The sequence below is a fragment of the Neodiprion fabricii genome, chromosome 5 (genome assembly GCF_021155785.1).
Source record: "Neodiprion fabricii isolate iyNeoFabr1 chromosome 5, iyNeoFabr1.1, whole genome shotgun sequence".
Lineage (NCBI taxonomy): Eukaryota > Metazoa > Arthropoda > Insecta > Hymenoptera > Diprionidae > Neodiprion > Neodiprion fabricii.
The window spans coordinates 22,108,211-22,121,238 of NC_060243.1; positions in this window are offsets into that span (position 1 = coordinate 22,108,211).

Genomic DNA, 13,028 nt, shown 5'->3' on the forward strand with positions numbered 1-13,028 from the left:
TTCTGTATCAACCTTGCATTTTGGAAAAACTTATGCGTAATAAAATATCAAAATGAAATCCTACAGATCAAGTTACGTTCAACACCCTAATGGACTGCCTGATTGGTTTGGATCCTAAAATTTAAATCGATTGTATTCCACTACGTTGAAGAATATAAAGACTGTTACCCCTAGGTAAATTTTTGTGACCAGTTTTTGGCGGCCAAGTGAGCCCGGGTGGGCCTGGGAGCGTAGAAGGGTTTTGCTCTATCGACTCTATCTAACGGGCTCTCGCCGACATTCCTAGCAACTAAAGTAGTGTCGGTATGGAAGCTTGAGATTGAGTCGGCACAAAGTGAATACGTAAGACTGTTGACTGCGACTTAGAAATGTTCATCAGCTCGATGATCCCCGTGAGGAGACGCGTAACCGCGTCCACCGCCAACCGCCTCCGACGACCGCCGCATCCACCGTCAACCACCCCAACTACCACCGAGCACCTCCAACCGCCGTCAACCACCTCCACCCACCTTCGTGATCCCCCCGCCACCCTCCTCCTGCTCGTACTCGCCCAACCCCCCGACCCACGTCTTCCTCGTCGACCGCCGATCACCTCCAGTTACCGCCAAACACTTCCTGCCCTCTCCAACCTCCGCCTAACCCCGCCTGCCACCTTCAAACACCTCCTACCACCCCCTGCCACCTCCTACTAGCACCTACCGCCCCTGCCACCTCCTGCAACCTCCAACCAGCTCCTACTACCTCCTACCTCCTCCTACCATTTCCGAACACATCCAACCACCTCTGACCACTTTCGTCCACCTCGTCCACCTCGACACCGTCCTCCTACTCGTCGCCGGCCATCGACCGCCACGTCGTTATCGTCTTCCTCGACCGCCGCCGATCACCCTCAACCACCGCCGAACACCTCCTACGTTGACTGATGAATAAATAACGACAGTTACCCTAACGCCGTGCCCTAAGGGGCTTTGGTGTGACAACCGAAAATCGTCGTGCGTTTGCGTGGGCGATTTTTTTTTTTTTGTAAGGAGAAAAAGAATGAAGCTTCTCAAAACTTCAAGTGTATTTTAACACACATTTGAAAGGTACAAGCAAATTTGTATCATCCAACTGTCGCAGAACGGCAGCGTTATTAGCAGACCCGTTAAATGAAGAATACATGTCTTTAGTCAAGGGCTGACCATCGAAGGACCTAGCCGCTTGAATCGGCAGGAAAGATAACGTGCATATTTCTTGTGTGTAATGTGTGAACTAAAATCATGATACATCTCGTCATATCATGCATCTTACATCATATATCATACATGGTATTAAAGTTCAAAACCATAGTTTGGATGATCGGATTTTCAGAAAGTGACGTCTCCCAAAATTTTTCTTCTCTTGACGTCATCGATCTACAGTGATCAGCTAGTCGAATTCCTCAGTCTGGAAACAACCACGCAGTAGAGCGGACGTATGAAAATCGCGCTCCGCAGATTTCGGATACCGGGTTCTTTACCTTCTGGGTCCTGCGCTCCGAGTCCGCTTCCTGGTGCACCTCGAGTTCCAGGACTAGCGCTCCGTAGTTTCTACGCTCCAGGTCCGCTACCTGGTGGAACGCAACTTTGGGGACAAGTGCTCCGTAGTTTCGGCGCTCCAGGTCCGCAACCTGGTGAAACTCGACCTCTAGGACAAGCGCTCCGTAGTTTCGGCGCTCCTGGTCCAGTACCTGGCGAAACTCGACTTCTAAGACAAGCGCTCCGTAGTTTCAGCGTTCTAGGTCCGTCACCTGGTGAAACTCGACTTCTAGGACAAGCGCTCCGTAGTTTCTAAGCTCAAGGTCCACTACCTGGTTGAACTCGACTGTTAGGACGAGCGCTCCGTAGTTTCGGCGCTCCAGGTCCGCTACCTGGTGAAACTTGACTTCCAGGACAAGGTGGAAGAGAAGGATTTCTACACAGTGAGTATATTTTTATAATATTTAAAGGCAATTGTAATTATATTGTATCTAACATTATTTTAACTTCTCATGTATACAATAAATTATTTCAATTGATTTTTCGTGCTAGCCCAAATTCAGAAGCTATCGATGCGTTTGCCAAATTTCTAATTTTTTATAATTTTCCTACGATCTTCTTGGTGAAATCTGTCAAAGAAAAAATTATATTAATCCTTCAGCAGTATTCTTCATGTGTTCTGATACTGAAAATATTTTTTAGTATTCGAGATGGTATTATATAGCTATAAATGCGCTAATGAAATTTATTATATTGGATGAATTGATTGATTATACTAATCCTTACACAATATTTCGATATGTTCTTATACTGAAAATATTTATGACTATTGAAGGTACAACCCAAGGTGGTTATCGGTGGTCGTTGGAGGTGGTCGGAGGAGGACGAGGAAGACTAGGAGAAGAAGGTGGCTGAGGATTTGTGCTCGGTGAGTAAAACACTTTTATAACATTTGATGGCAATTGTAATTATATTTCATCTAAAATATTTCAAACTTGTCATGTTTACATTAAATTATTTAAATTCATTCTCCGCGCAAGCACAAATTCGGTAGATATAAATGCGCTAATAAAATTTATTATATATTTGATTAGTTAATTAATTACATCATTCCTTACACAATATGTTTAATGTGTTCCTATACTGAGAATATTTATTACTATTCCAGGTATAACCCGAGGTGGTTGGCGGTGGTTGGCGGTGGTCGAGCTGGACGAGGTGGAGGACGAGGATTCGTGCTCGGTGAGTTTAACATTTTTACAATATTTGACGAAGTAGAATCAGCATCAGGAGTAGGATCAGGGGAAGATGTAGAAATAGGAGTAGAAGTAGGAGTAGTGGTAGGAATAGGACTCGGAGTAGGAATATGAGTAGAAGTAGGAATAGTAGGAGTTGGAGTGGGATTAGGAGTAGGAGTAGTCGGAGTAGGAATAGGAGTAGTCGTCGTAGTAGGAGTAGGAGTAGGGGCAGAAGTAGGTAGGGCGGGGTGGGTCGTGTGAGGGGAGGGGAGGGGTGGGAAGGGGTTATTATCATATCAAGTTATCAGTAATAAGCAATTGCGGGTAAAATATTAGCTTACTTTTGTGAGTGTTTATGAATATAGCCTCTATGAATGTTCATTGTTGGTGTATAAGGTCTGGCAACGTACGTACTTTCTGTAAGAGATGTTGAAGATTTTCAACATAATTATGTTTCAGTTCTGTGCCCCACCTAGTGATCCACTAGTACATATCCTCCGACGTGACATCGCTGTGCTACGTATAAAGAAGAAAAGATTTATTAAGATGCAAATCGCTCCTCTCTTCTTGTTATTGTACTTTCAGCCATTGTTCTGCTGTGTGTTTAAAATTTAGGACAGTATATAATATAGAATAACAGGTACAGCTACGAATATAGCACTACAATAAATCTTATAGAAATGAGTTCTCGTTGAGATTTCTCTGTATTTATAACTCGACGCGAGAAGGCAAAAATCAATGCAATGCCATCTGTAAGGTAATTGGACTCGTATTTGCACTACGAGAACTCGTTGGGCATTTTGCGGTGAAGTTTGAAAAATTGTTGTACAAGACATTAAATAACTATAAAAATGGATAAAAAATATTATCCCCAATTGTGAATGTAGCTAATACAGCTTTAACCGTATATTGATTATGTTAATGATCTATTGTTACAAGATCGGAATTAGATAAGCTCTCTAAATACTTTTGTCTAGTCTATTAATTTATATCATGTATATGTAAATGTATATTTCTTCAGTTTATACAATCACTGCACTAGGATTACCCTTGCCACGTTTTATGGTGCGCTTGTGTAATTTGTATATTATTAACCTTACGTTTTACTCTATTTGCGACAAGTTGTGAGTGTTTCTAATTTCTTGGCAATTATTTATGTACATGTATGTGTATATATGTATATGTATACATATGCATGTGTATATACATATGTATACATGTTTAAAACTAGATTTTTACAATAAACACAGAGGTTTTAGTATATTCACATACGGATTTCTGTATATAGGTATACTTGAACTAAAATATCCTTATCTCTAATACGGAATTCTTCGTAATTCGCATTTGTTCTTGTAACCCAATGTCCTACATACGATAGCAAAAATCGAGATCCAACTTAACTGAGTCTCAAAGCCCTGTTGACATAAAAGCAGCTATTTGATAGAAATTATAGTTTATAGTTTACACAGCCTATCGCATGATATTTCATCATAAATACGTATGTTTCAATGTATTTAGGAATAATTTATCAAATGTACAGAGGTCATGTGCAAATAATAAATGAATTCGACCGCAGTTTGATGTATTCATTAGAGCTTTAACAATAAATTTAAGCTTTGTTACTTCTTTTATTTTATTATGGATAATCGAAAACATTTCCGACTATTCGTGCTGTGGAAGCATGGGGATTAAACCAAATGTAGCAAAAGATTAGAAACAGTGTATGTAGAGTACGGGTATTTTTCTAATAATGCAAACACGTGCCGCTAGCTTAGTTTTGACATATCTAGAATACCACGCCTTGCGAATTAGCTTTCCAGACAGAGATGAATGATGAATTTTAAGGACTGTATTATCGTTGTTGAATACTCTATGCCTCGTGGGAAACGAAAATCTGTAACGATAAAATTGATGCACCGGATCATCGTCGACTTTAACTTTTGAAATGTCCTACCATTTTCGAACACCTCCTACCTCCCCCTGCCACCTCCGACCATCAATGGCCACTTTCGACCACCCCCTATCACCTTCTGCCAGCGCCGACCACCTCCTACCATTTCCGAACACCTCCAACCATCCTATTTACCTATATTACTAGATTAGCTATGATATGAAAGGAGAAGAATTATTCATTCCGAAATGGGATTCTATTCGACACGCGCTCGATGTATCCCATAACACTAATATTCAAAATTATTCCAACAACTTTTCATTTGCTCTCTCGATCTTGAATTTTCATAGGCATAGAATCGAAACGCTGTTTTAGCTGGTCGTAAGTGAAGTATCTGCGTTGGGTGGAGTAGCAGAATTGTTTTTCGAAAAGTATTCGGATGGAAAAAAATTCAGAGTAACTGTAATACATCCCGGATGCGCTAATTTTGAACAAGACGAAATGGATGCTCCGTATATGAGACAGTATTTAACGCTGCGTAGTGATTTAAAGACCTAACAAGGTGATAGGGAGAGAAAGAACGAAGCTTCTTAACACTTCGAGTGTATTTTAACACACATTTGAAAGATACGAGCAAAATTTTTCATCATCCAACTGTCGCAGAACGGCAGCGTTATTAGCCGACCCGTTCACTGAAGAATATATCTTCAGTCAACGGCTGACCATCGAAGGGCCTGGCCGCTTGAGTCTGGAATCGGCAGGAGAGATAAAGTGCGTATTTCTTGTATGAAATGTGAAAACTAAAATAATTATACATCATATCATATCATCGTACATCACACATCATACATCATACATCATACATCATCATACAGAGTATTAAAGGTCGAAACCAAAGTTCCGATGTCGGATGTTCAGAAAGTGACGTCACCAACTTAGAATCAGCTAGCCGAATTCCTCAGTCTGGAAACAACCGCGCAGTAGAGCGGACGGATGAGAGTCGCGCTCCGCAAATTTCGAGTACCGGGTTCTCAACCTCTCGGATCCCGCGCTTCGGGTCCGCTACGCGGTGAAACTCGACTTCCAGGACAAGCGCTCCGTGGTTCCTGGTTCATGTTTACAATAAATTATTTCAATTCGTTTTTCGCGCAAGCCGAAATTCAGTAGCTGTCAGTCCGCTAATAAAATTTCTCGACTTCCAGGACAAGCGCTCCGTGGTTCCTGGTTCATGTTTAGAATAAATTATTTCAATTCGTTTTTCGCGCAAGCCGAAATTCAGTAGCTGTCGGTCCGCTAATAAAATTTCTCGACTTCCAGGACAAGCGCTCCGTGGTTCCTGGTTCATGTTTACAATAAATTATTTCAATTCGTTTTTCGCGCAAGCCGAAATTCAGTAGCTGTCGGTCCGCTAATAAAATTTCTCGACTTCCAGGACAAGCGCTCCGTGGTTCCTGGTTCATGTTTACAATAAATTATTTCAATTCGTTTTTCGCGCAAGCCGAAATTCAGTAGCTGTCGGTCCGCTAATAAAATTTCTCGACTTCCAGGACAAGCGCTCCGTGGTTCCTGGTTCATGTTTACAATAAATTATTTCAATTCGTTTTTCGCTCAAGCCGAAATTCAGTAGCTGTCGGTCCGCTAATAAAATTTCTCGACTTCCAGGACAAGCGCTCCGTGGTTCCTGGTTCATGTTTACAATAAATTATTTCAATTCGTTTTTCGCGCAAGCCGAAATTCAGTAGCTGTCAGTCCGCTAATAAAATTTCTCGACTTCCAGGACAAGCGCTCCGTGGTTCCTGGTTCATGTTTACAATAAATTATTTCAATTCGTTTTTCGCGCAAGCCGAAATTCAGTAGCTGTCGGTCCGCTAATAAAATTTCTCGACTTCCAGGACAAGCGCTCCGTGGTTCCTGGTTCATGTTTACAATAAATTATTTCAATTCGTTTTTCGCGCAAGCCGAAATTCAGTAGCTGTCAGTCCGCTAATAAAATTTCTCGACTTCCAGGACAAGCGCTCCGTGGTTCCTGGTTCATGTTTAGAATAAATTATTTCAATTCGTTTTTCGCGCAAGCCGAAATTCAGTAGCTGTCGGTCCGCTAATAAAATTTCTCGACTTCCAGGACAAGCGCTCCGTGGTTCCTGGTTCATGTTTACAATAAATTATTTCAATTCGTTTTTCGCGCAAGCCGAAATTCAGTAGCTGTCGGTCCGCTAATAAAATTTCTCGACTTCCAGGACAAGCGCTCCGTGGTTCCTGGTTCATGTTTACAATAAATTATTTCAATTCGTTTTTCGCGCAAGCCGAAATTCAGTAGCTGTCGGTCCGCTAATAAAATTTCTCGACTTCCAGGACAAGCGCTCCGTGGTTCCTGGTTCATGTTTACAATAAATTATTTCAATTCGTTTTTCGCTCAAGCCGAAATTCAGTAGCTGTCGGTCCGCTAATAAAATTTCTCGACTTCCAGGACAAGCGCTCCGTGGTTCCTGGTTCATGTTTACAATAAATTATTTCAATTCGTTTTTCGCGCAAGCCGAAATTCAGTAGCTGTCAGTCCGCTAATAAAATTTCTCGACTTCCAGGACAAGCGCTCCGTGGTTCCTGGTTCATGTTTACAATAAATTATTTTAATTCGTTTTTCGCGCAAGCCGAAATTCAGTAGCTGTCGGTCCGCTAATAAAATTTCTCGACTTCCAGGACAAGCGCTCCGTGGTTCCTGGTTCATGTTTACAATAAATTATTTTAATTCGTTTTTCGCGCAAGCCGAAATTCAGTAGCTGTCGGTCCGCTAATAAAATTTCTCGACTTCCAGGACAAGCGCTCCGTGGTTCCTGGTTCATGTTTACAATAAATTATTTCAATTCGTTTTTCGCGCAAGCCGAAATTCAGTAGCTGTCGGTCCGCTAATAAAATTTCTCGACTTCCAGGACAAGTGCTCCGTGGTTCCTGGTTCATGTTTACAATAAATTATTCCAATTCGTTTTTCGCGCAAGCCGAAATTCAGTAGCTGTCAGTCCGCTAATAAAATTTCTCGATTTCCAGGACAAGCGCTCCGTGGTTCCTGGTTCATGTTTAGAATAAATTATTTCAATTCGTTTTTCGCGCAAGCCGAAATTCAGTAACTGTCAGTACGCTAATAAAATATTTCGACTTCCAGGATAAGCGCTCCGTGGTTCCTGGTTCATGTTTACAATAAATTATTCCAATTCGTTTTTCGCGCAAGCCGAAATTCAGTAACTGTCAGTACGCTAATAAAATTTCTATAACTTTATAATCTTCTCATAATCTTTTTGGTAAAATACGTCGATAAAAAAATTATATTAAACCTTACACATTATCTTCGATTTGTTCTAATGCTGAAAATATTTATTAGTATTCGAGGTATAACTCGAGGGGGTTGGCGGTGGTTGAAGGTGTTCGGAGTTGGACGAGGAGGAGGATGAGGAAGACAAGGAGATGAAGGTGGACGAGGATTTGTGCTCGGTGAGTAAAACACTTTTATAATATTTGATGGCAATTGTAATTATATTTGATCTAAAATATTTCAAACTAGTCATGTTTACATTAAATTATTTCAATTCATTTTTCGCGCAAGCACATATTCAGTAGCTATGAATAAGCTTATACAATTTATGATATTATTAAACAATTAATTAATTATATCAATCCTTATACAATATTTTTGATATGTTCCTATACTGAAAATATTTACATTAAATTATTTCAATTCATTTTTCGCGCAAGCACATATTCAGTGGCTGTTAATAAGCTTATACAATTTATTCTACCATCAATTATTTAATTAATTATAATAATCCTTATACAATATTTTTGATGTGTTCCTACACTGAAAATATTTACATTAAATTATTTCAATTCGTTTTTCGCGCAAGCACATATTCAGTAGCTGTGAATAAGCTTATACAATTTATTCTACTATTAATTAATTAATTAATTATATTAATCCTTACACAATATTTTTGATGTGTTCTCATACTAAAAATATTTATTACTATTCCAGGTATAACCCGAGGTGGTTGGCGGTGGTTGGAGGTGGTCGGAGGTGGACGAGGTGGACCAGGAGGAGGACGAGGACCAGGAGGAGGACGAGGTGGACGAGGAGGAGGCGGGGTGGGTCGTGGGAGAGGAGGGGCGGGGGAGGGGGAGGGAAGGGGCAGAGGTGGGCGGGGAAGGGGGTGAGGTGGGATGGGAAGGGGCGGGGAAGGGGAAGGGGAAGGGGAGGGGGCGGGGGAGGGGGCGGGAAGGGGGAGGGGGTGGGCGGGCGGGAAGGGCGGCAGGGCGGGAGGGAGGGAAGGGAGGGTGGGCGTGTGGGGCGGGGGCGGTTCTGCTCTATCAACTCCAACGGGTTCGCACTGACATCCGTCCTCCAGCCCCCCCCCCCCCCCCTCACGCCCTCCCTCCCTCCCTCCCTCCCTCCCCCACCCACCCGCCCCCTGGCCCCCCTCCCCTTCCCGTTCCCCGCCCCTTCCCATCCCACCTCACCCCCTTCCCCGCCCACCTCTGCCCCTTCCCTCCCCCTCCCCCGCCCCTCCTCTCCCACGACCCACCCCGCCTCCTCCTCGTCCACCTCGTCCTCCTCCTGGTCCTCGTCCTCCTCCTGGTCCACCTCGTCCACCTCCGACCACCTCCAACCACCGCCAACCACCTCGGGTTATACCTGGAATAGTAATAAATATTTTTAGTATGAGAACACATCAAAAATATTGTGTAAGGATTAATATAATTAATTAATTAATTAATAGTAGAATAAATTGTATAAGCTTATTCACAGCTACTGAATATGTGCTTGCGCGAAAAACGAATTGAAATAATTTAATGTAAATATTTTCAGTGTAGGAACACATCAAAAATATTGTATAAGGATTATTATAATTAATTAAATAATTGATGGTAGAATAAATTGTATAAGCTTATTAACAGCCACTGAATATGTGCTTGCGCGAAAAATGAATTGAAATAATTTAATGTAAATATTTTCAGTATAGGAACATATCAAAAATATTGTATAAGGATTGATATAATTAATTAATTGTTTAATAATATCATAAATTGTATAAGCTTATTCATAGCTACTGAATATGTGCTTGCGCGAAAAATGAATTGAAATAATTTAATGTAAACATGACTAGTTTGAAATATTTTAGATCAAATATAATTACAATTGCCATCAAATATTATAAAAGTGTTTTACTCACCGAGCACAAATCCTCGTCCACCTTCATCTCCTTGTCTTCCTCATCCTCCTCCTCGTCCAACTCCGAACACCTTCAACCACCGCCAACCCCCTCGAGTTATACCTCGAATACTAATAAATATTTTCAGCATTAGAACAAATCGAAGATAATGTGTAAGGTTTAATATAATTTTTTTATCGACGTATTTTACCAAAAAGATTATGAGAAGATTATAAAGTTATAGAAATTTTATTAGCGTACTGACAGTTACTGAATTTCGGCTTGCGCGAAAAACGAATTGGAATAATTTATTGTAAACATGAACCAGGAACCACGGAGCGCTTATCCTGGAAGTCGAAATATTTTATTAGCGTACTGACAGTTACTGAATTTCGGCTTGCGCGAAAAACGAATTGAAATAATTTATTCTAAACATGAACCAGGAACCACGGAGCGCTTGTCCTGGAAATCGAGAAATTTTATTAGCGGACTGACAGCTACTGAATTTCGGCTTGCGCGAAAAACGAATTGGAATAATTTATTGTAAACATGAACCAGGAACCACGGAGCACTTGTCCTGGAAGTCGAGAAATTTTATTAGCGGACCGACAGCTACTGAATTTCGGCTTGCGCGAAAAACGAATTGAAATAATTTATTGTAAACATGAACCAGGAACCACGGAGCGCTTGTCCTGGAAGTCGAGAAATTTTATTAGCGGACCGACAGCTACTGAATTTCGGCTTGCGCGAAAAACGAATTAAAATAATTTATTGTAAACATGAACCAGGAACCACGGAGCGCTTGTCCTGGAAGTCGAGAAATTTTATTAGCGGACCGACAGCTACTGAATTTCGGCTTGCGCGAAAAACGAATTAAAATAATTTATTGTAAACATGAACCAGGAACCACGGAGCGCTTGTCCTGGAAGTCGAGAAATTTTATTAGCGGACTGACAGCTACTGAATTTCGGCTTGCGCGAAAAACGAATTGAAATAATTTATTGTAAACATGAACCAGGAACCACGGAGCGCTTGTCCTGGAAGTCGAGAAATTTTATTAGCGGACCGACAGCTACTGAATTTCGGCTTGAGCGAAAAACGAATTGAAATAATTTATTGTAAACATGAACCAGGAACCACGGAGCGCTTGTCCTGGAAGTCGAGAAATTTTATTAGCGGACCGACAGCTACTGAATTTCGGCTTGCGCGAAAAACGAATTGAAATAATTTATTGTAAACATGAACCAGGAACCACGGAGCGCTTGTCCTGGAAGTCGAGAAATTTTATTAGCGGACCGACAGCTACTGAATTTCGGCTTGCGCGAAAAACGAATTGAAATAATTTATTGTAAACATGAACCAGGAACCACGGAGCGCTTGTCCTGGAAGTCGAGAAATTTTATTAGCGGACCGACAGCTACTGAATTTCGGCTTGCGCGAAAAACGAATTGAAATAATTTATTGTAAACATGAACCAGGAACCACGGAGCGCTTGTCCTGGAAGTCGAGAAATTTTATTAGCGGACCGACAGCTACTGAATTTCGGCTTGCGCGAAAAACGAATTGAAATAATTTATTGTAAACATGAACCAGGAACCACGGAGCGCTTGTCCTGGAAGTCGAGAAATTTTATTAGCGGACCGACAGCTACTGAATTTCGGCTTGCGCGAAAAACGAATTGAAATAATTTATTCTAAACATGAACCAGGAACCACGGAGCGCTTGTCCTGGAAGTCGAGAAATTTTATTAGCGGACTGACAGCTACTGAATTTCGGCTTGCGCGAAAAACGAATTGAAATAATTTATTGTAAACATGAACCAGGAACCACGGAGCGCTTGTCCTGGAAGTCGAGAAATTTTATTAGCGGACCGACAGCTACTGAATTTCGGCTTGCGCGAAAAACGAATTGAAATAATTTATTGTAAACATGAACCAGGAACCACGGAGCGCTTGTCCTGGAAGTCGAGAAATTTTATTAGCGGACTGACAGCTACTGAATTTCGGCTTGCGCGAAAAACGAATTGAAATAATTTATTGTAAACATGAACCAGGAACCACGGAGCGCTTGTCCTGGAAGTCGAGAAATTTTATTAGCGGACCGACAGCTACTGAATTTCGGCTTGAGCGAAAAACGAATTGAAATAATTTATTGTAAACATGAACCAGGAACCACGGAGCGCTTGTCCTGGAAGTCGAGAAATTTTATTAGCGGACCGACAGCTACTGAATTTCGGCTTGCGCGAAAAACGAATTGAAATAATTTATTGTAAACATGAACCAGGAACCACGGAGCGCTTGTCCTGGAAGTCGAGAAATTTTATTAGCGGACCGACAGCTACTGAATTTCGGCTTGCGCGAAAAACGAATTGAAATAATTTATTGTAAACATGAACCAGGAACCACGGAGCGCTTGTCCTGGAAGTCGAGAAATTTTATTAGCGGACCGACAGCTACTGAATTTCGGCTTGCGCGAAAAACGAATTGAAATAATTTATTCTAAACATGAACCAGGAACCACGGAGCGCTTGTCCTGGAAGTCGAGAAATTTTATTAGCGGACTGACAGCTACTGAATTTCGGCTTGCGCGAAAAACGAATTGAAATAATTTATTGTAAACATGAACCAGGAACCACGGAGCGCTTGTCCTGGAAGTCGAGTTTCACCGCGTAGCGGACCCGAAGCGCGGGATCCGAGAGGTTGAGAACCCGGTACTCGAAATTTGCGGAGCGCGACTCTCATCCGTCCGCTCTACTGCGCGGTTGTTTCCAGACTGAGGAATTCGGCTAGCTGATTCTAAGTTGGTGACGTCACTTTCTGAACATCCGACATCGGAACTTTGGTTTCGACCTTTAATACTCTGTATGATGATGTATGATGTATGATGTATGATGTGTGATGTACGATGATATGATATGATGTATAATTATTTTAGTTTTCACATTTCATACAAGAAATACGCACTTTATCTCTCCTGCCGATTCCAGACTCAAGCGGCCAGGCCCTTCGATGGTCAGCCGTTGACTGAAGATATATTCTTCAGTGAACGGGTCGGCTAATAACGCTGCCGTTCTGCGACAGTTGGATGATGAAAAATTTTGCTCGTATCTTTCAAATGTGTGTTAAAATACACTCGAAGTGTTAAGAAGCTTCGTTCTTTCTCTCCCTATCACCTTGTTAGGTCTTTAAATCACTACGCAGCGTTAAAT